This window comes from Macrotis lagotis, chromosome 3, assembly GCF_037893015.1.
Source record: "Macrotis lagotis isolate mMagLag1 chromosome 3, bilby.v1.9.chrom.fasta, whole genome shotgun sequence".
NCBI lineage: Eukaryota > Metazoa > Chordata > Mammalia > Peramelemorphia > Peramelidae > Macrotis > Macrotis lagotis.
Window position 1 is genome coordinate 177307419 of NC_133660.1, and position 26337 is coordinate 177333755.

The window sequence follows — 26337 nt, forward strand, 5'->3', positions numbered from 1 at the left end:
TCCAAACACACAATACTACTAATTTGATCAAAGACTTGGAGCCAACAATCCCAACTGAACAGGAAAGCATACCAGGGAAAAGAGCCCTTTGTCCTTCTGCTGCCTGGAATCCGGATGTCTTTGCTGCATGGAGTGGAGCTGGGAAGAGGGCGGAAGCAGACTGGGGGAGGGGCCGGAGGGGTTCCTTTACTAAGCCTTTCTTTTCATCACTAGGTTCTCATACTAAAGGGCATCCTGTGAGCCTCTGTGGCCTTTTATTTGAGTCTACCATTTTTTTTTAAAGGCAACACTGGTTCTCCCACTCGTGTGTGTGTGTGTGTGTGTGTGTGTGTGTGTGTGTGTGTGTTTTCTTTTCCTTTCTCCACCACTTTCCTCTTTTCTCCCTTATTTTCCAGAACCCCCCACAGGTTTTAGCTGATTTGAATCTTCACCTTGGTCTAATCCAGCATCAAGAAAGTTGGCTTTCCAATTTAACTCTTTTGGTCTCTCTCAGCATGTGGCTTCCGAAACAAATTTTTCATACCATCAGTCAGGTCACATTCTTGACCTTGTTGTTTCAGGTGCCTGATAATTCCAGGCAAATGATTTGGACTCCCATGCACACTGATTTTATTTTCTTTCCTGATCACTCAGTCAGCACTCTTCCTTCTTTCCTTTTATTCCAGTTTTTCACTGATCCTTGCAGACTGTATTCATTCTCTACTGCTGTCACTGAATGGCCTCCATTAATTACCTTTCTGTTCTATCTTGCCCTCTCCTTTCAAAGGTCTTGATATGACTGTCTCTGTTGTGCCCAGATAGTTTTTATTTTTATTTTTATATTAGCCCTGCATATTGTGCTATGTTTGTAGATGAAAGCTTTTAGGTGGTGAAGATGAGGGTTCCTGGACAGTTGTGTTCATTTTGAAATGATTCTCTAAATACACAACGGGCCATATCTGCTTTGTAGTTTAGTTAAGAATAATTCCCGGGGTACTCAAAAATACTCAAGTCCCCAAAATGTGCTTTGATCCAAGTCACATTCTTAGAATCATAGATTTTTGAGATAAAAACACTTCATCATTTCACTCCCCCTATCTTCCTCACCACAGTTTCTATTGTCTACCTGTTTTGAGAAATTGAGAAAATAACTTTTTCTTTTTTCCAAACAATCAATAAGCAAGCATTTCTTGACTACATACTGCTAGACAAGTTGTGGGGAAAAAAAGGAAGAAAGTGCCTTCTCCCCTTAGTCTAACATTCAGTTGGTAAACCCTGAATGAAGCAGATGATTAGGTGCTAAATTGTGAGGTGAAGATGAGCAGTAAATGCTGTAAGAGTTCAGAGAAATGAAAATATCAGGGAGAGGCAAAGGAGTCAGTGAAGGCTCCTTAGGGGGGAGGTGCACCTGGAGTGGAGTCTGATGATTGGTAGGATCTGGATAGAAGCATAATCTTCCTTGGAGGCTTTGACCTTTGGATCTGTTCAGTTTGGGGTGGCTTACTGAATTCAACTCTTGGGTGATTGTTTTCTTTCACTGACTTTTTTGGGGGGTGGGGTGCGCGGTGGTGATGTGTACTTGGGCTATCTGAGATCCAGGCCTGCTAAATCTCTCCCTCAGGGGTCTAAGTTACTCTCCTTTACTGGCTTAAATCCTAGCCTGGTGTGTTTCCCCAGTTTAGGGAACCACTAACAAGTATCCTACTTCCATTTAATGATTTCAGACCAGATGGCTTTTACAAAGGAATATGACAGGAACAAATCTACAAACATTTTCTCCAATACTGGGGTATAATTTCCACTCCTCCACATACATGCAACTTCAGTCTTTGTGAGAGGAGTGGGGGCAGGGCAGGGAAGTGGGTTCAGCACATAGCTCAGTTCCTACATGTAGCACAGGTCCCATCAAGTTCACATCACAAAAGCAGCTGTGTATGAATCCTCCAGCCAGCCTCAGGTACCAAAGGTCACTCCCAACCATCATCTTACCTTGCTCTTCAGGGAACTGATGTGCAGGCTGTAAAACCTGGTCCAGATTGTGATTCTTGGACTCTGCTAACTTCTGCTCCTGACTCAGGTTGAATACTCCACTCCCCATCCCCAGAATGGAAAAGGAAAAAATGAAAGAGCCAAGGAAGTCTCGTTTCTTGGAACTTATATGACCTTAGAGGGAAAGAGGACCCTGCGGCCTTTTATAGTAGCAGTCACTCTATAGACCAAAGGAGTCACTTTCTTCACAGAATGTAATAAAGAGGTAGCTATAGCTGACTCAGGTCCTTTTGAAGATTCTAACAGTTTCAACTACACAGCCTATGGAAAAAGACTCCTTTCAACCACAAGGTAGGCCAACTGGAGTCAGTCATAGTGTTCTCAAATAGTTAGGGCCCTCTAAGGCACTCCTCTCACAAGCCATCAGGATTCTCTATAAGCAACAAACTAGCATCCTCTGCGTAGAGGTGGTCATAGTATGTATGTAGACCCCTATTACACTTTTTAAAAAGAATTTGGACTTAATAAATACCAAATAAATATATAAAGTAGAATAAATATGTTAACTAAATATATTATAATAAACTGTAAATACATGTAGTATATATGTTATCTATTATAATAAACATTAATTATGTATTACTATATACTAAACTATTAGAAACTATTTAAAACAAACTATATACTAAACTATTACAAACTATTTAAAATAAACTATATACTAAAAGAAATACTAAATATATAAAGAATATAAAAGAAAACTAATGTATAAAGTAGAAGAAAAAATCATGAGTTTCTCTTATGAATAGTTTCCTTTCATTTAGGTATATAATAAATTCAGCATGTTACTTTCAAAATGCATCTTGTCTCTGTTTCCCTTTGGCCTTTCTGTTCTCTTCTGTGCATTTTGTTGTTGTCTGTCCTTCATTCTTGAAGAAGACCACGACATCAAAGGTGTTGATGTCACCACAAGCACATAAATTGGAATTGAGTGAGGGGGGTGCTGTGCCTCACTTTCTCCTCCAGAAACATCTGGGTTCAGTGACCAGTTATGGATCAGGACAACTGGAGATGGACCTGGATGTCAGGTAATCAGGGTTAAGTGATTTGCCCAAAGTCACACAGTTAGTCACCAAGTTTCCCTTACTTGCATTTTTTTTATTTTTTGCAAGGCAGTGAGGTTAAGTGACTTGCCCAAGGTCACACAGCTAGGTTTTCATTAAGTGTCTGAGGCCACATTTGAACTCAGGTACTCCTGACTCCAGAGCCCATGCTTTATCCACTGCGTCACCCAGCTGCTCCCCCCTCACCCCCAGGTGCATTTAAAAAAAAACCTCCTCCATGACATTGTTTTCTTTTCCTTCTCTTTGTTTTTCTGTCTCTGTCTGTCTCTTCATACTTATTGTTAACTATCTCCCATCTCAACTCTTTCCATTAAAAAAAACCCAGAAAATCAAAGCCCTTATAATAAACAAATCTATATAACAATGTATCACATGCTACATTGAATTCATCATATCTGTCAAAATGTGGGTTGAGTGCTACAGATTCAGTCCTCAGGCATTAGAATTGGTCATTGCATCTTTCATGAACTTTTCAAGTTGAGATTTAACTCTAAGAATTATATTTAAATTGATCTGTGATTTCCCTGGTGTGTGTACTCCCTCTCCTGGTACACATAGCAATTTAGGTACACCCCCTTAAGGACAAAATATTCTTATCCATGTCTTTCTGTGACTCCTTAGAGAATCTGCCCATCATACTAGAAGCCTATCTCTGTCTATTAGTGTAAAACCCAGCTATCCATCCTTTATTTTTCTTTTTAACCCCAATATTCTTGCTATGTGGCTTTAAGTTCTTGGTCATTGTCACCTCAGAGGACTTGCAATTGCAGATAGCCCAAGAGGTATGGTGGGTATAAGTTGGCTACAGTATATTACCAACACATATACATAATTACTGGCATAAAATATATCTTTTATGTGATATATATTTTTAAAAATGGAGGTGAGTTGGTCACAGTTTATGAGTGACAGATTTCAACTCTGGATGGGTAAAAACAAAAGATTAAATCTGATAGTGAAATGATTCTCAGGTGGGGCACTTGAAGGGGTATAAAATTTCCCAGTGACTTACTTTGACACTCAATAAATGCTTCTTAAGTCACAACTTAGATGGGAATACGAAAGACCCAGATCATGCCAGCGTAGTGCTATTCCATTGTTTCAACTATACAGACCCAAGATGGCAAATAGTCATTTTTGACTGATCTTCAGTATTAAATAATTTTTTAAAAAAATTCAATTGCTGAAATTAAATGATTTAGTCATATTAGACACAGTTATAGATTTAATGAAAATCTATTATAAAAATAAAAGGAGAGAGTTTATGATTTAAGGGTATGCCAGTATGTATAGTTACCCTTTTGCAAAACAGATTAATAGAAGTGTAATGTGGAAGAAACAGTGTTAGACATGAATTCAAGAGATTTGTCTGGCTTTGTGACCTTTGCAATTCGTTTGAGCTCTGACTCTCAGTTTCCTCAACTGTAAAAGAGAGATAATAATAGATGATCTTCCTCTTTCATGATTGCTATGAAGAAAATATTTTATAATTATATAACAGGTTATAAAAATGTGAATTTTTTTTCAAAGGGTAAGACCATTGTCACAATCAGACTAGTGAATCTAATGAATAGGCCTGGCAGATTTCTTGGATTAGAGCAAATGAATGCTCTGGGGTTAGATTTTAATGATAGTGGTCCAAGAACTTCTGGGAATCAGTAAGCAACCTAGGTAAGCTCCATGAGCTGCAGAGAAAGAAATAACAGAATATTGTTCATTTTGATCTCTATTCCTAGCACCTAACACAATATCTTGCCCATAGTAGACACTAAATTAATACTTATTGAATTGAACTACCAGTTTGTCTCTGTTCCTTCTGGTTTTCTCTCCAAGAAAATGTGGACTAATTATCAGATAACTACTCAGTCTATTTCCTCAAAGTTAAACTAATATTGGCTACTGATAACCCAACTTTGAAAACTTATAAAATCTAAGTTATTATTCTATTATATTTTGGTACAGTCAATCAAATAAACAACAAAAAAACCACTTCTGGTAGCCTCTGTGGCTACTCCCATGAGTAAATTGAATGGATTATAATGAAAACCCTTGTGAATCAGTGGTTTCTTCTAAAAACACATGATCATCTCTCTTGCAAGGAGTGATCAATTTAAAATAACTTCTCTCAAGCTTAGAGAAAATCCAGCTTCACCAACAAAAGATTTTATTCAACTTATAGTTTATTTTTTTAGATTTCTGATTTCTGATAAAGTCAAAAGAAACATCTGTAGTTAAGGCAGACTTTTTATTTTTCCAGAGGGGAAGGGGGGTAGTGTCTATCCATGTTAGCTCCTTATCCTGATTTCATTTCAGCCACACTGCAGCAGCCCTTCTGAGAAGCTGCAATGACTCATTCACATCACTTGATTAAATGTCAAGCATAATATTACCAGGGTATTACCTCTGCAACCAAGGTCATTTTTTACAGAATCATAGGGCTGTAAGGGGGCAACTAAGGGTCATCTAGACCATTCCCCTGATTTCAGGGGAAACAGAATATAAATTATACAAGCCTGCTGACCGTGTTTCCTTTTATAAATGTTCTTTTCATAAAGTGCATCTTATCAAGGATTGTGGTTTGTTGACTGCAAAGAGTTTCTGCTATCATCTAAAAACAATATTCGAAGAAGGATGAACAGAGAGTGGGAAGAGAAAACAGGAATGATGTGAGAAGAAAATTGGAACCCCAAAAAGAAGTAGTGAACAGGGTTGAAATACAAAAACAGAATTGGAAGCAGAGGGGAAATAAATGTGGGAAAACTGGGAGAAACAGCCAGAGAGAGAGTCTCATGGATAGAGTACCAGAAGAATTTGGGAGATTTGAATTTTGGTACATATACTATTAGTTACCATTAGCCAAATGATGCCTTAGATGTTCACTAATAAAAATGGTATAAAAAAGTTATAGAAAAAAAGTATAAATGTCCCGTCTCCTTTTCCATTCTGATTTCTCTCTCAGAAAAACCTTTATGTTACTTCACCAGCATAATTTCAGAATTTCAGAATTTGAAATTTGGAAGAAATCTCAGAAGCCAACAAGTCCAACTCAGACCAGAAAAAAAGATGCACCCTCTGACATACCTGATGAGAAGTCATCTAGCCTTTGCTTGAAGACCTCAGGTGAGTTGGGGACCCAGGACTTCTTGAGGAAGAAATTCTAGCCATCAGTACATTTTCCCTGACATTAAACCCAAATTTTCCTCTTTTGCAGTTTCTACCCATTATTCCTAATTTTTCCCTCTGGGACCAAGGAAAACAGTCTAAATCCTTTTCTATGTGATAATTTCTCCAATCTTCATTGCTAATGAAGTCTTCTCATGCTTACCATCTGTCTTTCCATTATTCTGTAGGTGACCTATAACTTTAATCCTTTGTCACTTTTAGTTTATTTGATGTTTTATTTTTATATTATATTCATTTGTAGATTACTCTCACTTCATGATTGGTCTCAAAATAAAGTAAACAGTTAAGTAAAACTAATAATACAGTGACCTCATTTGAAAGTACAAACATTTCATATCTGTAGCATGCCTCCTTTCTCTATTAATAAACAGACTAGAAATTGAATAAAATAAAATTCTAGTTTCTTTCCTCTCATCCCATTGGGGAGGGAATAAAAGAAAAGGAAAAACAAACAAATTTCTGGTAACAAATATGTATAGTCAAATAAAATAAAAGCCCTCTTATACACACACGTATATATATATATAAATATATATATATATATATATATATATATATATATATATTTACAACTAGACAGAGGTATAGATATATGCAGATATAAATATACAGATGTCTTCATTGCACCCTAAATGTATCCCATATCTGTCACAGATGTTATATTTCATTATCAGTCCTCTGGAATCATGAATTGTCATTGTATTGTTCAGATTTCTTACAGTTTCAGAGTATATGGTAGCTTATGGTTTGTAGTCATGTAATTTCATTGGAAAACTATTGGTGTTAAAAAAAAGATGGGCCTTTGTTTCAGGGAGAAGTTTGGGCTCATTATAAATACTATGCAGTTTCTCAAATGGAATCCAGCCTGCTTACTTCCTATTCAATTCTGGGACTCAATTCATTGTCCATCTGTCATGTCTGCCCAAGATATAAATATTTATGCACTGTATACATAGGCTGTATAACCAGCTATGTATCATAGCCTACACTGTAGCCGTTCTTCATCACTCATTTTTTTCCCTATACAGAGTTATGCCAAACGCTTAGAGTTTCTTTGAGAATTCTGATGGAAGAAGTACCCTCTGGGGGCCCAACCTACCAATGCCAGTAGGATTGTAGGGAGTGAGCCCAGACAAAGTTCAATAAGCATTGAAAACAGCTTGGATGAGACCATTTGAAGGAGCATTTTTGTTTTGTTTAATCAAATGATGTTTTTTAAACTGTTACCTATCAATAACCATGGTGGGTTTTTATATTCTCTACTCCTTTCACTCAATTAGGTAGCCATAAATACATGGTGTACTATTATTTTTTTTTTTGCAAGGCAATTGGGTTAAGTGGTTTGCCCAAGGCCACACAGCTAGGTAATTAAGTGTCTGAGGCCGGATTTGAACTCAGGTACTCCTGACTCCAGAGCTGGTGCTCAATCCACTGCACTACCTAGCTGCCCCAATGGTATACTATTGAATTCACTTACAAAAGTTTGCCTCATTCCTTCATCAAGTATTCTTTACAAGCTATGTGGATTATTATCATAGATTTCATAAAGATGGAAAAGTAGACATATGATTCAGTAGTTACCAATATTATAAGAGGTAGTAATGCTATCCATGACTTTTTCCAAGTACTTTATATCCTCCCCTATTTCTACTAGAGAATGCACCCTTTAATGAAGTTCTAATATGGACTTTTTTGTGTGATCTAGTCCACTTAATCTTCACCCCTTCATTTTCTTTAGCAGCCTTTTCATTTTCTCATGTGGCATATAGAGGACTATAGCATTAATGTCCATATGTGATGACACCATTATTGATGGGGAAAAGTATCTTGTTAAAAAGATCCTTCATATTTTTTTCATCATTGTCCTTTCAGTTTCAGTCTTAAATGTCCTCGGAATGACCAGGTTTAATTGAATTCATTTTTCTCTCCACTACAGTATAGTGTTTTACATAAAATTTTGCAAACAAGGTTTTGGTTGCATTTTTTTGTCTTTGTTTATTATATCTTTAGATACTTGATAAAATCAACTTCACAAACTTCAGACAACAGAAGATCTGTGAGAGCAGGAACAGCTTCCTAGAACCTTACTTAGAACCTATAGTAGCTACTTAATATTTGTTGATTGACTGCTTAGCCTTTCTAAGGAGAAACTCCCATACAGGTGTAACTTCCTTTTGCTTCTGTTTTCCTCTATATGCAGTGAGAATGCCAAGATTTCCATGACTCAGTTCCTTCTGTAGTATGTTTGTTTGGTGATCACTGCATAGGAACCTCATACATAAAATACCTGAAGATTATTTTCTATCTTCCTTTGTTGCATGAGTACACATGCCCAAAGACTTCATCACTGGGCGATCAGCCTACTTATGATGAACATTTTTATACTAAGCAAGGTTGGATCCATGGAAGGCAGATGTTGCTAGAACCATATTCAAAGTCTCTAGCATGATGAAACTTTCCACAACTTCCCCTTCCTTGGCTTTGCCTTAGAGCCCAGGGATCACTTTCACAGCGCAATGAAACATCAGACTTTGTGGAAACCGTGCACATAACATATTTTAATATGTTTAATGAATGTTTATTGGCACATTGTGAGAAGCTGTAATGACTCATTCACATCACTTGACTAAATATCAAACATAATATTATCAGGGTATTACCTCTGCAACCAAAGTCATTTTTAATAGAATCATAGGCCTATAAGAGAGCAACAAAGGGTCATCTGGACAATTCCCTTGATTTCAGGGCAACAATATAAATTATACATGTCTGCTGACTATGTTTCCTTTTATAAATGTATTTTTCATAAAGTGGTTCTTAACCTGGGTTATTAAGCAGGAATCCATGAATTTCTTTTAATAATATTTTAATAACTCTATTTTAATATACTTGAATCACTTTACAATCATGAATTTTATTTTTTTGAGTCTAAACTATATTCAGAAAAGAGGTCTATGACACACAAAAAGTTAAAAATCCCTGATTTTATAATCACTCTTTATATTTTTCAAATCTAGAGAAAAAACGGGGAATTTTAAAAGGCCTATGAGGAGTGGAAGAAGAGTCATAGAAAGTTAAACCAGTAAAATACCAAACAGTCAGATTTCCAATCTTTCCATTGCAAGATGCTGAATACAAAAATGAACTGAACTTCTAGGAAGTCACATAAGGTGACCATTCTCTACCTCAGGCTGCTGCCGTTTTTAATGGCAGCTACACATGTAGACAATATCTGAATTCAGTTAAAGAAATTTAAATGGCTCCCATATGACCAGAAGCTGTATGTTCCCTCTCTCTCTTTGTACAAAACTCCCACTGACATCAGAGGTGACTTCCCGTATAACTAGATGGATAGTATGTAGGTTTAACCAAGAAATATAGGTCTCTTTTTAAGTCACATGCAATACTTTGAATCTGACCCCTTTAAGCTAGTGGCTCAGTTTCTGATCTATAGGATTGATTTTTCATATGATTTCTGATGTTTCTGGATTCAGCTTTATGCATAAAGTCACTACTACTTGGTTGAACCTTTTCAATGCAAATATCACTCCAATTCAGAAATATATATATGCATATATATTTAAAAATCTCAATATTTTCTAAATATATAAACATAATCTCTCTCTAATTCAATTTCAAGGAAACTGAGAACAAAGGGTACTCATTTTGAGTAATTTTCAGTAATTCCTTTTTTTATTTTTCAAATGAACAAATCCCACAGTGCAATATATTGCTTAGATCTTTAAGACAATAATTGGTGCCTTACATAAATGGGTACATCTCCTGGGTTGCTTATTAATTTGACAGCTTATGACTGGGCATCTAATAACTTTTGCAGAGACAATCATTAAGTTTTTATGGGTCAACTCAGAAAGAAAGCTTTGGAAAATTTAGCCCATATGTATTTTCATTGTTCTTTCCCACATTGTATTTGGTACATTGATGCTTTCCATGCTTTTGTCCTTTATCCCATTCTGCTCTCTCCTGTATAAGTTTCTCTGGGTGGTCATTTAGCTCTGCCTGCACGTCACTATCTCAAGTGGGTCTGTGGGGTTTTTTCCCCTCACAATTAATTTTCTTTCTTACCTTGTCATTTAGATATAGTATTTATGCCCTTTTTGAGGAAAGTCATCATTTGGGTAATGGGATAGAAGAAACAAGACCCTATGGTCCTGCACAAATGAATGGACAGAACCAAAGACCTCTTTCCCTGCTTCTTTTTAGGCATCTGATTTTTGAATTTGCTCCAGAATCCTCTCAAGAAAACATTAAAAATTTGATAGTTTTGAGTTCTATCTTAGAATTTTAGGAGGACTATTTGGCTTAGTACTTTATGAAACACAAAAGGTCATTGTTTTACTGTCTATCACATCTGGCAGAAGCTAGATGGTATAATGGATAGAGTCCTGGATTTGGAGTCAGTAAAAACTGAATTTGAATCTTGCCACATAGATATTGGTTGGGCAAGTTAGTCAACTTTTCTGAGTCTCAATTTTCTTGTCAGTAAAATGAGGTGATTGAGGGTGATGGCATTTCTCCACCTAGAATCCTATGTCTTCAACCAATTGAGTGAGTTCAATGGTTCCCCTTGGTACTCCCACTGGGGCATTAGCAATAATTGCCCTTTTCAGGGAAAGTTCTTATCTTTATCCTCAGGATAGTCAGGAGCTCTTTTGAAAAAAGAGTATCTTTTACCAAAATCCTTTATGAATATGAAGTGATGGATCACAGGATTATAGAGTTAAAACTGGTAGCGATCTCAGAGACTATCTAGTCCAACTCCTTCATTATAGAGATGAGGAAACTGAGATACAACTTGTCCAGGTATATATAGATTATGAATTTGGTGTCAGAGTTGGGATTTGAACCCAGAACCACAGACTCCAGAGATAGTGCTCTTTTTACTGAATCATGTCATCTCCCAGGTCACAGGTAATCAATCAGAAATCAAACCCAGGGATAGGCTTAAAAGAAATATCATCCTTAAAATAAAATATAAGGATTTATTCTATCATACCTTTATGAAGAATAGTACAGGTTGGTGGAATAAAGTTATTCACTCTGGAAAGCTTGGTGGTTTTATGGCTATGCCTACCATATCATTCATATCATTTTCCTTTTGCAGTTTCTCCATCATGCTTTTCTTTTGAATGCCTCGTCTGATTTATATATCTGGGGCCACTCCCTTTTCAGCAATACAAACAGACATGCTGCATAACTGAAAGGTGACCTTTACACATGAAAAGAATTCTGATGAATAGCAGGAAGTAATACACTGTGCAGGGAAAAGGAGTCCCTTGATCTTTTTTTATGGCAAGCACTTCCCATGAAGAATACTCTGAAACTAATGGAGTTCCTTAAGTGGCAACTGGAAAGACACCCTAGAGTATTTCAGAATATCCCTGCTTACTTAGATCTCTGATTTATTCTTTCAAAATGTCTAATGATGCCAGGGATTAGGGATGAGGAGAGGGAATGACAAAAGGCATTGAGATTGGTTGCTTTACATTGGACACAGAAAACATGCTGGGCTCTCTACAGAGCCCATCAGAGATACTATACCTGCCCTCTGGAAATGTAGACAATAAAAATATCTATACATATATTTGTGTGTGTATACATATATATATATATATATTCATCTGTTGCATGGTTTGTATAATAATAATGCTTGCTGATTTGATAAGAAAGAGGAGAGAACAAGTATAGAGTACTATAGTATACAGTATTATAGCATTAAAATAGTGTACTATATTATGCTATACTATATAGTACAAATAGTATAGTATGATATGGCATGGCATGATATGGTATGGTATGGTGTACTGCAGAGTCCCAGTTCTGGACTCCCTTATCCTTTCCCCAGGTGAGCTTTGGAGGGGCCGGAGACAATGATTACAAAGGAGACAAGTACTCCATCAAGATCTCCAAGTGCTCCATTAATTCAGCAGAATAGATATCCTTAGATATCCTTCCCAGACCCTAATCCATTCCCACTCCCTTGGCACTTAGCAAAACAAGATTCTGATGCTCAAAGGCACCAGGTGAGGTTAATTTACAATGCTCCCATACACATCGGTTCCCAACAGTGTACTATGGTATACTGTTGTCTATAGTATGTATAGTAATGCTAAATATGGCAGTGAATTTCCACTAAGGTCCACTGGGAGCTGAAGACTTATCTTATTCATCCATTGCTTTAATAAGAGATCCTGAAGCAGACCTTTTATTTCTTTCCTGTTGTTGTTATTTCTATTTTTCTGTAAAGTCAAGAATAATATGAAGATTATAGATTATTATATAATTGCAAAGTCACAAATGTGACCTTAAAATATATATATTTTAGGCTTTTGCAAGGGAAATGGGGTTAAGTGGCTTGCCCAAGGCCACACAGCTAGGTAATTATTAAGTGTCTGTGACCATATTTGAACCCAGGTACTCCTGAATCCAAGGCCGGTGCTTTATCCATTATGCCACCTAGCTGCCCCTAAAATATTTTTTAAAATACTTTTTTTGAAGGGTCTTTAAGCCAAATAAGGAAAGCACTTGGTAAGCTCAATAAGTAATTTTGTAGAAGAATACAATAGGTTTTTATAAAGAAATCTATGGTTTCTTTTCAACATATCTTCCTTTGATAGATCCGCAATCCCATCAATGTGGATCTTCTTTCCAATTGGAACAGGTTTTATCTTTTTCATATGATCTCATTCTAAGTGTTCCTTTTTCAAGCCTTTTAAGAAATCTCCTATAGTAAGTTCACCTAATATAAAATTTTTGTACCTCTGGTTCTTTTCCATTTGTTAAAAAATCCTTTGATGTATCAGCCTAGGAGTGATATCTCTGATTAAAGGCTGTACAAGGTTTAGTGATTTTCCGGGTATAGTTCCAAATTACTTTCCAGAATGCTAGGAACAATTCATACTTCCACCAGTAGTGCATTAAATACAAAGTGAGTCTATATATTTACACAGCTCCTCCAATAATTTTCATTTTTAAAATCATGTTTGACAATGTTTTAAAATTTGCATTTCTCTAATTATTAGTGATTTAAAACTTTTTATATGGTTTTTGATAACTTTGATTTCTTCATATGTTTTGATCATTTATCTTTTGGGTAATGGCACTTGATGAATTTTGTTGTAAAGCATCATTAAAAAAAATCCCAATGTAATAAATTATAAGTTCACAAAACAGATCAATGCTCAACATTCCAAGGAACTACTAGACCTTTTTCTTGGCTAATAAAAGGACATCTGAGAAGCTCTTTACTTGCCTTGATAACCATATAATTTCTCCAAAAGGGGAGGAAAAGGCAAAAGCAACTGCTTTTGATGAATTAAAAATAACAGTAATTTGAGGAAGAGGTAATTAAATACTCCCACCTTAGATGTCATAATTGAGGACAGAAAATCTGGGTGTAATCTAATGATTATGGGATAGTGGATTTCAAAAATGATAGAGAAAGAATAGGCAGGCTTCTACTGTTGTTCACAACATGGCTATTTGTCTTCAAATTTTAATGACTAAATCAAAAACTGAGGAAGAAAAGAGAGAAGGGTCTTTAAAGGAACCAATGTGGATATATAAGGAATTCACTAACCAACTTAATTTTTAATCTTAATAGTATTTTATTTTTTTCTAATTACATGTAGAAATAGTTTTCAGCATTCATTTTTTTTTTTGCAAGGCAGTGGGGTAAAGTAACTTGCTCAAGGTCACACAACTAGATAATTATTAAGTGTCTGAGGCTGGATTTGAACTTGGGTTCTCCTGACTCCAGGGCCAGTACTCTATTCATTGCAACACCTAGATACCCCCTCAACATTCATTTTTGAAAATTTTTCTTTCTCCCTCTCCCCTCCCCAAGACAGTAAGAAATCTGATATAGGCTATACATGTCATGTATATGTATATATATCTATCTATATATATATATATATATCGGCATATATATTTATAAAACAGTCATGTTAAATATATTCCATATTAGTCTTGTTGTGAAAGAAGAACAAAAGGGAAATCACAAGAAAGAAAAAACAAATTAAAAAAGTGAAAATTATATGTGTGCTTTGATCTGCATTCAGACTCCATAGTTCTTTTTCTGGATATGGTTGGTATTTTCCATAACAAGTCTTTGAGAATTATCTTTGATCACTATATTGCTGAAAAGAACTAAATCTATTATAACTGGTCATCATACAGTGTTGCTGTTAATGTGTACAGTACTTTCCTGGTTTCATTCATTTTACTTTGCATTAGTTTTTGTAAATTTTTTCCAGGTTTTTAAAAATCTGCCTGCTCATTAAATCTTATAGAACAATAGTACCCCTTTATATTGATATACCACAATTTGTTCAACCATTCCCCAATTGAGGGGCATCCTCTCAATTTCCAATTCTTTGTCTTCACCAAAAGAACTACTATAAATATTTTTGTACTTGTGAATCCTTTTCCCTTTTTATTATCTCTTTGGAATACAGATTTAGTAGTGATATTGCTGAATCAAAGGCTATACACACAACTGAGATTTTTAAAGTATATATATATATATATATATATATATATATGTGTGTGTGTGTGTGTGTGTGTGTGTGTATGAAAGATAGAAGAAAGGGTGGGTAACTGAAGATGGATGCAAAGTCATAATGTGATTCTGTGAGGATAGTGTCAGGAGCAAAAGATCACAATCTGGCAACGGATGCTAAGGATAACCAAAGATTATTTTTTTTAAAGTTATATTTAAAGAAAACAGAAGATTTAAAAAAGGATAATGTTAATTCTTGAAGTAGAAAGAGCAGTAATAATGGAGTGAAAAGAGGTGGCAGTATCATTCAACTCCTTTCATTTTCCTTCTGGTTTTTTTTTAGGTTTTTTTGCAAGGCAATGGGATTAAGTGGCTTGCCCAAGGCCACACAGCTAGGTACTTATTAATTGTCTGAGATCGGATTTGAACTCAGGTACTCCTGACTCCAGAGCTAGTGCTCTATCCACTGCACCACCTAGCCTCCCCCCTTCTGTCTTCTCTTGGTGAGAACTGAGACATTTGGGCTATGAAAGAATGAACAAAAACAATACGTTTTTGAAACTCAAGATTCAGAACACTGGGGAGACAAATTATTTGAGTCTACAACATATTTAATACTTATCATATAAATCCTATTGCTGAGGTAATTTTAACAATTAAGGGTTCAATTTGGCCAATGGGGGGATTGTACACAGTTATTGCCTTACTAAGGAAATCCCTTAAGAGTAAACTATGTCAATCTGACTGACACTAAATCACTGGAGTATATTGTGTGTAGTATAGGGCTCATATTTAAGAAAGACATTGATCAATAGAATAGTATCCATCAGTTATGACCAGAATAGCAAGGAGACTGGACATAATGCTATACAGGAATCATTTCAAATAACTAAGGATGTTCAGCCTTGAATAAAAAAATTTAAGAGAGACATGACAGCTGTCTTCAAGTATTTGAAGGGTTGTTACATGTAAGAGAGAGATTAGATTTGCTCTAATCAATCCCAGATGGTAGAACTGAGAAAAATAGGTGGAACTTGCAAAGAATCAGATTTGAGCTCACAAAATTTTCTTACAATTAGAGGCATTCCAAGTAGAATGAGCTGCTAGTGAGTTTACCATCACTGGAGATGGGTCAACAGAAGTTAGATGACCACTTTTCTGGGACTACAGAATGCTACTTGGGTCTAGGTTGGACTGGATGACCTCTAAGGCTTCTTTCTACTCTTGAAATGCTGTGATTCTATATTCTGAACTATGCCAGCAGTGATGCTCCTGGCTAAAACAGAATAGGCTGTGCTCCAACTGACTACATCAGGGGCTGAAGAGCAGCTGTCTTGACTTGGCTGCTGAACACAACTGCTCAGACCTTTCTGCTTTGAAATGACTCTTTGAGAGCCAACATCATGGGAGGCAGATTGGCTTTGCTATGGGGAAAACTCTGAGGCTCCTGGGGAGTTGCCATCTCTGAGTCATGTCTTCTGGCCTAGGGGTTGGACTAGATAACCTCTAAAGTCCTTTCAACATTAAGAATATTCTGATTCTTTACCATCAGAAAGATTAGGTACAAGGGAAGAAGGAGGTGGTTACCACTGTAGCCCCACATAGCACGGCCAAAAGGGACCAAAATTGGTAGTAGATATATACATGCCTTGTAGCTCTAGATGATCTGAGAAGCTAGGTTCCCCCAAGGAAGGAAAAGACTCAGCTAAAATTATACTATGATCTTCAACACAGTTGGGGTGGGGGGATAAGTCATAAGATGGTTTTTGGAAGGGGTAATGATTAACATACACCTTTTAATGTTATAAAATACTATCTAAACAACAATCTTGTGAAGTAGAGAGTATTATTATTATTATTATTGTTATTATCCCCATTTTACAGATGGAAATTGGAGTTTGGAGATATTGCAGTGATGTGCCTTCATTGAAGCAAGTATTTGAATTCTTGTCTCCTGATTCCAGCAATAATACCCTTTCTGATGTATGTCCATCCTTCTCTTGTTTGGATAGTGAAATTTATGAGCTATGTGTATAAAAATATCATAGACTTTAGATATTTTTCAGTAGCAGCTGATTTTCAGTATTATTGTATAGTCACCTATCCACATAGCTATAGTTATTTAAGAAAGAGAATAGAACCCCAGGAGGAAGCAAAATACAGGTTTGGGACAATATCCTTGATTGCTATACCATGGTTTCTTTTTTCAAAATGGTATGAGTATATGCATGTGATGGAGTACTATTATTCTGTAAGAAATCATGAGCAAGGGGCGGCTAGGTGGTGTAGTGGATAAAGCACCGGCCCTGTAGTCAGGAGTACCTGGGTTCAAATCCGGTCTCAGACACTTAATAATTACCTAGCTGTGTGGCCTTGGGCAAGCCACTTAACCCCGTTTGCCTCACAAAAAACTAAAAAAAAGAAAAAAAGAAATCATGAGCAGATGCACTTTAGAAAATCTGAAAAGATGCATGAACTGATGCTGAGGGAAGTGAGCAGAACCAGGAGAATGTTGTACATATTAATAGCAACATTATGAGATAAGCAACTATAATTGACTCAGCTCCTCTCAGTAGTTCAGATAAAGGACAATATCCATATCCAGAGAAAAAACTATGGTCTGAATGCAGACCAAAGTGTACTATTTTCACTTTTTTAAAATTTGTTTTGTTTTTTTCCCTTTCTCATAGTTTTTTCCCCTTTAGTTTGATTCTTCTTTCACATCATGACTAATATGAAAATGTGTTAAACATGATTGTACATGTTAATCTATATTTCTCACCGTCATGGGGAGGAGATACTGAAGAGAGGAGAATGGTAGAAAATCTTGCAAAAAAGATGAATGGTAAAAATGATCTTTACATGTAATTTAAAAATGAAATAACAATAAATAATACAAAATGGTATTCAGTGCTATCAGATGTGGTTGGTATATTCTTTGGTTTAATTAATATGCTTTTTTCACTCATTTAAATTTTTTGTTATGAGATAGCTCGCTGAGTAGTGACAAAAATACATATTTAAAAATTAAGGTGATGGAACAATAAAAAGTATTGATAAAAATATTTAAGAAGAAAAGAAAAATGATATGCAATGCTAGTGGCAGCATGAGAATAAGACATGTTCTGGTCTTGACTCTGTCAGGATCTACTGGGCAAATTATCTAATCTTTTAGCTCCAGTTTCCTTGTCTTAAAAGTTGGCTAAATGTTGTCAAATGCAACCCAGTTTGGTCAGATAAGGATTTATTAAGGGTTTGCTATGTGCAAGGAGAGAAAGAATGTAATGCAATAGATAATAGGCCAGCCTTGGCATCAGAAAGACCTGAATTCAACTCTTTCCTTTAATACATACTATGTGACCATGAAAAAATAACTTAAACCCCGTACCAAACAATTTCTTAACACCATAAATTACCAACCTGACAGTCTATATCACTGGAAGAAATTTCTACATCAGCAATATCCCATATCATTAGAAGTCTGGATTTTAAAAAAATGTATAAACACAAAATGAAAAAGTGTCTCTTCTTAAGGAGTTTATGTTCAATTAAACAGAGGGTCTTAACATTTTATTATTATTATTATTATTATTATAATTAGCATATTATTATTAATGGTCATGGACTCCTTTGGCAGTCTGGTGAAACCTATGGTCCCTTCTCAGAATAATGTTTTCAAATGCATAGAATAAAGTACATAGGATTATGAAATTATAGTGGAATATTGTTGTCAAGATTTTTTTAAAGCTCACATACCTCTGGTTAAGAAAGCTTGACTTAGAGAGATGCAGATACAGAAGATCAAGAAGGAGAGAATATACAAGATGACTCTTGAAGGAAACTAAGGATCCTAAGAGGCAAGTGTAGCAATTTTACCAGGTTGTGTCTGACAGAATATAATGTGTAAGTTTATAATTTTATTGTTGTTAAATATATATGTATATGAGTGTATTATGGGTGGTTATATATATGTACAATATTGTATATTGCACACACACACATAAGTACACATGTGTATATCACAATGAAAACACACATGCATGCATATAAACATACATATGCACACATATGTATGTGATAAAAGCAGGAATGTGAGCCAGGAAAGATGGCAAAGATCATTTCTATTTCACTTAGATTTTCTTCTTGCTCATTATAATCTACATGGAAATTAAAAAGAATCTTGGAAGCAAAGTTAAATTTAACCCTCCACCCTTCACATTGCCCCTGTGGGGTTTTTTGGGGCAGTCTTCAAGACGAATTTTAGGGAGCATAAGATTCCATTAAGTGATTAAATAGAAATTAAATGGAATTTTTTTTTTGCAAGGCAAATGGGGGTAAGTGGCTTGCTCAAGGCCACACAGCTAGGTAATTACTAAGTGTCTGAGACTGGATTTGAACTCAGGTACTCCTGACTCCAGGGCTGATGCTTTATCCACTACGCCACCTAGCCGCCCCTTATATAGAAATTAAATGGAATTTCTAATTGTAAGCCATACAGTTGTCTGGGTAGACAAACTTAAAGTCAATACCAAACATAAATAGCAATCAAAAGTAAAAATGCAATTATAGCTAGCTTTTGGAAGACTTTTATCAGTTGTCCTTGATTGAAGTGGCTAATAATCTTCAGTATAGACTAAAGAACATATTCCAGACAGGAGATGGAAACATAGTAGATGGCTGTGAAAAGAAGTTCTGAAAATAGAAGCGGAAAGAGACTCAACAACCATGAAACCAAGTAGAAATGAGACCCTGCAGAAACAATATCAAGTGGGGATGATGTCCACTGTGGAAGTGGTGGAATGCCATCACAGGAAGCATTAAAGGTATGAATTTCCCTGGCTAATGGTACACTTGAGGGGGTCTGTTTTCCTATCCAGGAGTTTTTGCCCCATTTGTGCCCTGTATATATGAGTTCCCTGGTTATGTTTGTAGTGTGTGTCTATGAGAATGTGGGGAGCAGTTTCTTGTCTTTGTTATGCTGTTTGATTAAATATCTTTTGTTTTGAATTAATGTGTCCTCTGATTGCTTGGTAAAAATAATTCTTTTGGCAAGGGCTCTATGGTTTTGAATGGCTACTGAACCAAAGAGAGCCTAGAACCTAGATAGCATTGTGTGTAGGGATGGGGCAGGCTTTGTAAGATGAGACACCCCATATGTGACATGGGTTTGAGAAAGAAATGCATTCTGGGCATCAAGATATATTCTGTGCAAGAAATGAAATCCACCATAATTTGCCCATAAATGTCCCTAAAATGTATGATCTATGAAATCCATTTCTTTCTTTAACATATGTACCCAAATGAGGTGGAGACAGAAAACTGGAGCATTCAGTCTCTTCCCCACATACAAATTTCTTTCTCTTGAACATCCCTTCTTCAGACTTGACAAATCCTGGCAGGAAAAGAAAGAAAAAAAATAGAGAGACAGAGGAATTAGGAAATGCTCTGCATCTTGTTATGAGTGCATGTCTACTAAATCAAGATTGCAAATAATACAATTCCAGAATCAGTTTTATCCTTCAAAAGTGCCAGACTCTTGTGCTTGGGTTTGAATTGCATTGTCTTTTATGTACTTGGAATTTGAAGTTCCTGGGTTCAACAAGTCAATATGCCAAATAACCTACCTATCATGATGTTGACAGAGGCACTTTTAAAAATAGGATTGTATATTTGTAAGGATAGAGATGCGTTTGCTCTGATCATCTTTGCCTCCAAGTGAGCACTTGTGGATTTCATTTTTAATTCCTTGGAAAACAAATCAAGACTTGCAGGAATAAATATGACTGTAAACCCATCAAACTCAGGCAAAGGGTATGAGAACTGTCATGGACATCGAGAGCTGGGGCTTAATAAATGCTTGTTAAATTGAACTAAATTGATAATGATACTAGAACTCTTGAAATCCTTTCTTTCTCACACTGTTAGGAGAGACTACAGCAATGAGTCTAGATAATTAACCGTGATAAGCAACCAACACTTCAGAATGTGACTGAACCATAATAAAATTCAGATTCATATTTATTTTACAACAAAATACATTCTTGTATCTAAAGCAGGATGTCAGTTCTGCAAACACAGCCCAGCTGTCCAGGAATCCATTATTAGTGATGCTCTTGACTATCTGAACACACAGTGGGGTGAGGGAAAGATGAAATGAAAGGGGATGGGCTGTCTTTCCATACCATGTCACTTTCAGTCATTAAAGTATGATAATTTCACTTGTTTTTTTAAGTTGGAAAAAAGAGCTCCTTTGTTTTTTTTTTTTCCTTTTTCTCCCCCCCCCCCCTCCATTTTACATTCCAGGTCAGCTGTCTTTTGGGAAGTGATTTTAGAATCCTGACCAGGTAAAGGTAGTCATTATAGAATTATTAATTCACTGATGAGCTGATAGTGCTTTGGAAAATACATTTGTTGAACTTTAATCTGGATTCATTAATCTCTTACCTGCTGGTGCTGAGCCTGTCTGATTTCTGAGGTGGAGCTCTGACTGTCTGCCCTGGGGCTGCTCTGTTCTTTCACAGCTCTCTGCTCCCTCCCAATCACTCCATATTTTTTCATCAGTCACAATTCTCTCATCATCTCCCTCTCCCTCTGATAACTGCATTCTCCCTGATTTGTTTTCAGTGGGAATTCAGATTGTAGAGGATACCAGACAAAGGAAAGGAGGGAAACATCTTCTGAAAAGTTGGGGGCCTATTTATAATTTAAAAATCCTCACCAGAACTAGGAGCAATTAGAGCAGAAGTCACATCGAATCAAATTTAGTTTTGATGCAAGGAAGAACTTTCTGGAAACTAGAGATATCTGACTATGGCATGGGATGCCTTGGGAGGCAATATTAAGTGCCAACTATGAACCAGACAGTATGCTAGGAGCTGGGGGATACAAAGAAAGGCAAAAAAACCCCCAGAGATTCAGAACCTGATGAGTGAGAGAACTTGCAAACAACTAAAGATAATATAGAGAAGAAGATTCTTGTTTAGATACAATCTAAACTGAGTAGAGGATCATTGAAGTGGTTTTCCACTTTGTGATTCTGTAATGCTTCTCTGAATCAATCTGAAAGTTTTTCTTGTTTCTCATTTTTTTTTTTTACTGTTGCTTCAGCTAGGCTTCATTTACTTAGTCATTTATCAATGTTTTAGTTTTGTCACTTGCACAAGTGACTTCTATTTTGAACTGGATTTTTAAGGGGGGAGTAGGATGGAGGAAATTCCAATAATTGGGGGCAGAAATTAATGGATCTGTTTCATAAAAGATTAACAACACATTTGGTGAAAGAAAATTAGTAAACACAGTATATGGAACACAGTATTGTTTCATGCGTTGTATGATAGTAGTGTATGAGAAGAGGAAATTAAAATATATTAGATTTCCATAATTCTCACATACCATAATTTCAGTTTTTTATGGAAGTATATAATGAAGAAATAACAGTGAGATTTTAACACAGAAAAATTCAATCCTAAAAATGTTAAGATTTTGTGTTCAAGAAAGATATGGGAGGGGTGGCTAGGTGGCACAGTGGATAGAGCACCAGCCTGAGTTCAAATGCGGCCTCAGACACTTAATAATTACCTAGCTGTGTGGCCTTGGGCAAGCCACTTAACCCCATTGCCTTGCAAAAAAAAAAAGAGATATGGGAGTTTTTTTTTAAAAGAATGAAATCTAGTTGTAAAAAAATACTTCTAGATTTGATAAACACCTTATCTATAAAATATTTCATTAACTCAATATAAAAAAGAATGAAGTACTTTATGTTACTGTTAGCACTTAGAGGGGGAAAAACATCTTAATTTACCTATCCCTGTTATAGGTCCAAAGATGTCAGAGGAAGTTAGAGAAAGGGGAATAGGGAGGTAGGGAGGGAGAAATAACTGCAACTCCTGAAACTCTAGAGCAAAGTTGCTTTGAAGCAGCTTATGAGTCAGTATTCATTGGACTTAAAAGAGTAAATTTGCTTTGTAACAAAGATCAGAACAAAGAATCTTTAAGAAGCACAAAAAAATATAAGAAGGGAGAATTGAAAAAAATTACAGCAATTAGGACATTTAAAAAAACTGTTAGAGAAATAGAAGAAGGTGTACAACTATTATGAGATTGACTAGGAAAATCCTGTGAAAGGGTGGATGAGTAGGTGAAAATGGAAAAATGGATGTGGAAAAATAATGGTAAAATAGAAAGGGAATTAACATTTTAAGGACAAAAGAAACAAAAAAGCAGAAGATCATCTCCTTTTTTGGCATTATTCATATAATTTTTTCAGAGAGTTTTTAAAATTATCCTCTAAGTATGGCTTATTTTTTTTTTATTGTGATTGCATCTAACGAAGCAATCAGGTCATTGCTGAATACATAGTAGATAGCTGGTAGTTAATTAGTTCAATTAATATTGTCATTTAAAAAATTTTCTAATGAGGTTCCCATGGTTTTTTGAATGGTGGAGAACAGGCCAAAAACCTTGATTTTTTTAAGTCATTGACCTAATTGAATGAATATTATCAATTTACATAGATTAAGGAAAAAGGGGAGGAAAGCATAAATTAGTGGGAAATTTATTGTGGTGTTTGGGAAACAAAGCACTTTTTATCTGCCTCTTACCAGTAGAAATCTTTGAATAAACTTTTAAATTTCTCTAACAGTTTAAATTTACTTTGAGTGTGCTATCACATTTTATGAGTTATGCCTCATACTGGTATTCTCAGGTTAGTTTTGTAATCTGCATTTTATAGATGTAAGCACAAAAAGGTTAAATGACTTGCTTAAAATTGCACAATTAAACTATTGGAAGAGGTGGAATTGAAATGAATTTTATGGCTTATCCTGCTGACCTGACTACTTCCAAAATGTCACTGAATTTCAGGATGTGTTTTTTTTTAAGTTTTTTTTAAAGTTTTTGCAAGGCAATGGGGTTAAGTGGTTTGCCCAAGGCCACACAGCTAGGTAATTATTAAGTGTCTGAGGCTGGATTTGAACTCAGGTACTCCTGACTCCAATGCCGGTGCTCTATCCACTGTACCACCTAGCCGCCCCCTTCAGGCTGTTTTTGAAAAGACTTTGAGACTACCATTTTTTTAAACTATTTATTTTAATACGGTGAGCACTTTTTTCTTTTCTGGAGGATTTTATTTTAGAATGGTATTTTGTATATTTGGATATGCCTCATTGAATAACCAAAAGTGATCAAAGTTCTTGCCAAAGCAAATTATATCATGAAAGTCCCAAGATGTTTTCCTGTCCTCCTATCCCCAATCTATGTATTTTTTTTAACTGAATTAGAGCTGAGAGAGAACTTAGAGTTCATCTGGTCCAATATCTAATATCAGTGTGGAAACTGGGACCTTGAGAGTTTAGTTCAGTGACTTTCAAGGGACAACATTACAAGGTAGTCTAGTGGAAGAGCTAAGATTAGAACCCAGAGCAGCTGGTTATAGTGAAATAGCTGGTTTTGACTTTAGAAGATCTGTTCCTTCATTAGTAAGAGAAGTGGAGTTCTAGAGACACATTCAAGAGACAAGCCATGAGCCTTAGAATGGTGGATGGGAGGTGTCCTTGAAGTTGTACACACATGTTCCTCCAGTATGTCCCTTGATTTTCAGTACTTATACCTCAAAGACAAAGAATGAACTCCCCCAGTGAGATAATTCCCAGAGTTTTTATCTCAGTCATAAAGTTATTTACTCATATATATTCATTTGTCTTCTCTAATCTATATAACTTAACCAACTTCTGTTTACTGTTTGCATAGAAAAAAGGGTTTACTCATTAACTGAGATTCTTTTCTGTATACTAAGTGTCTGATGAGAGGAAACTAAATTGGTGAGAGTAAGCTGTTATTCTCCCCTTTAAAGTAACCAAGGAAAGTGATTGTTATTCTGAGTCCTATACCAAGAATTGGCATGGCTTCCACCTCTTTTTTTTTTTGAATGAGCTAAGGATGGTTTTTATATTTCTAAAATAAAGATTTATTGTATTTGAAAGTGTAAAATCTATTCCTAGGTTGTAATAGGCAGTAATTGAATTTGACCATCAGGCCATAGTTTTTCACTCTTGCCCTAGACTATAAATATTTTAAGTGTGGTAGATAGGTATAATTCTAGCCCAAAGCCTCTCTAAGAGATAAAAGAGTAAAATATCATACCTCAACCATATCCTGGCTATCCCTGCCCTTTTGGACTAGAAGATTCTTCTTTTTAGTAGCAGCTGGGTCAAACAGTGGGAAAAGGGTTGGATTTACAGTCAAGAAGACTTGAATTCAAATCTAGCCTTAGACATATTCCAGCTAACTAACCTCATTTAGTTTCTGCCACCTTGGTTTCCTCAATCGTTGAGATATCTGCCTCACAGAGTTGTTTGAGGATTGTGTAGTTGTAAGTATGTAGCATAGAGCCTGGTGCATAATAAGCATTATATAAAAGCTTATTCCTTTCCCTTCCCCTTAAGAGGTTTTTTGACCACTTTCTCTTCAGAATAACAAGGAACTTATTTTTTAACTTCTATTTTCTATCATAGCTAATTGTATATACAAAGTATTTTTCACAAGGTATGCACAATTATTGCCAAAGTACTTTTAATGAATCAATAAATGTATTGATAAAGAATAGAAAAGATTCTTACTGTGTGTTACACAAAGTATTTTTTTTTAGGTTTTTTGCAAGGCAAATGGGGTTAAGTGGCTTGCCCAAGGCCACACAGCTAGGTAATTATTAAGCGTCTGAGACCAGATTTGAACCCAGGTACTCCTGTCTCCAGGGCCGGTGCTTTATCCACTATACCTCCTAGCCGTCCCTAGTACAAAGTATTTTCAATGAATCAATTAATGTACTGATGAAGTATTAAAAAAAATTCTCACTGCTTCTCATTATCATCTCATGATTTATCTTCAGATTTTATTATGGAGAGCATTTAAAAGTCATCATGTAGTCATTTAACAATATATTTATTTAGCATTTTATTTTTCCCCATTACATGTAAAAACAACTTTCAATATTCACTGGAAAAAAAAATTTGAGTTCCAAATTCTCTCCCTTCCTTCTTTCCCTTTGAGAAGGCAAACAATTTGATATAGGACATTCATTGTAATAATGTAAAACATATTTCCATATTGATTTTGTAGTTAAAGAAACCTTGTCCAAAAACCAAAAAGCAAACAACCCAAGATAAGTAAAGAAATTTTTTAAACTATCTTCAATCTGCATCTAGATTCCAACAGTTTTTTTTCTGGGAATGGATACATTTTTCATCATAAATCCTTCAAAAGTGTCCTAAATCATTGTATTTCTGAGAACAATGTTATTCACAGTTGCTCGTTGTACAATATTGCTGTTCCTGTGTACAATGATCTCCTGGTTCTACTCATTTCACTTTGCATCTAAGTTCAGGTTTTTCTGAAATCATACTGCTTGTCATTTCTCATAGCACAATAGTACCCTATTACATTCATATACTACAACTTGTTCAGCCATTCCCCAATTGATAAGTATCCTTTCAATTTCCAAATCTTTGCCACCAGAAAAGAACTCATACAACTATTTTTTAA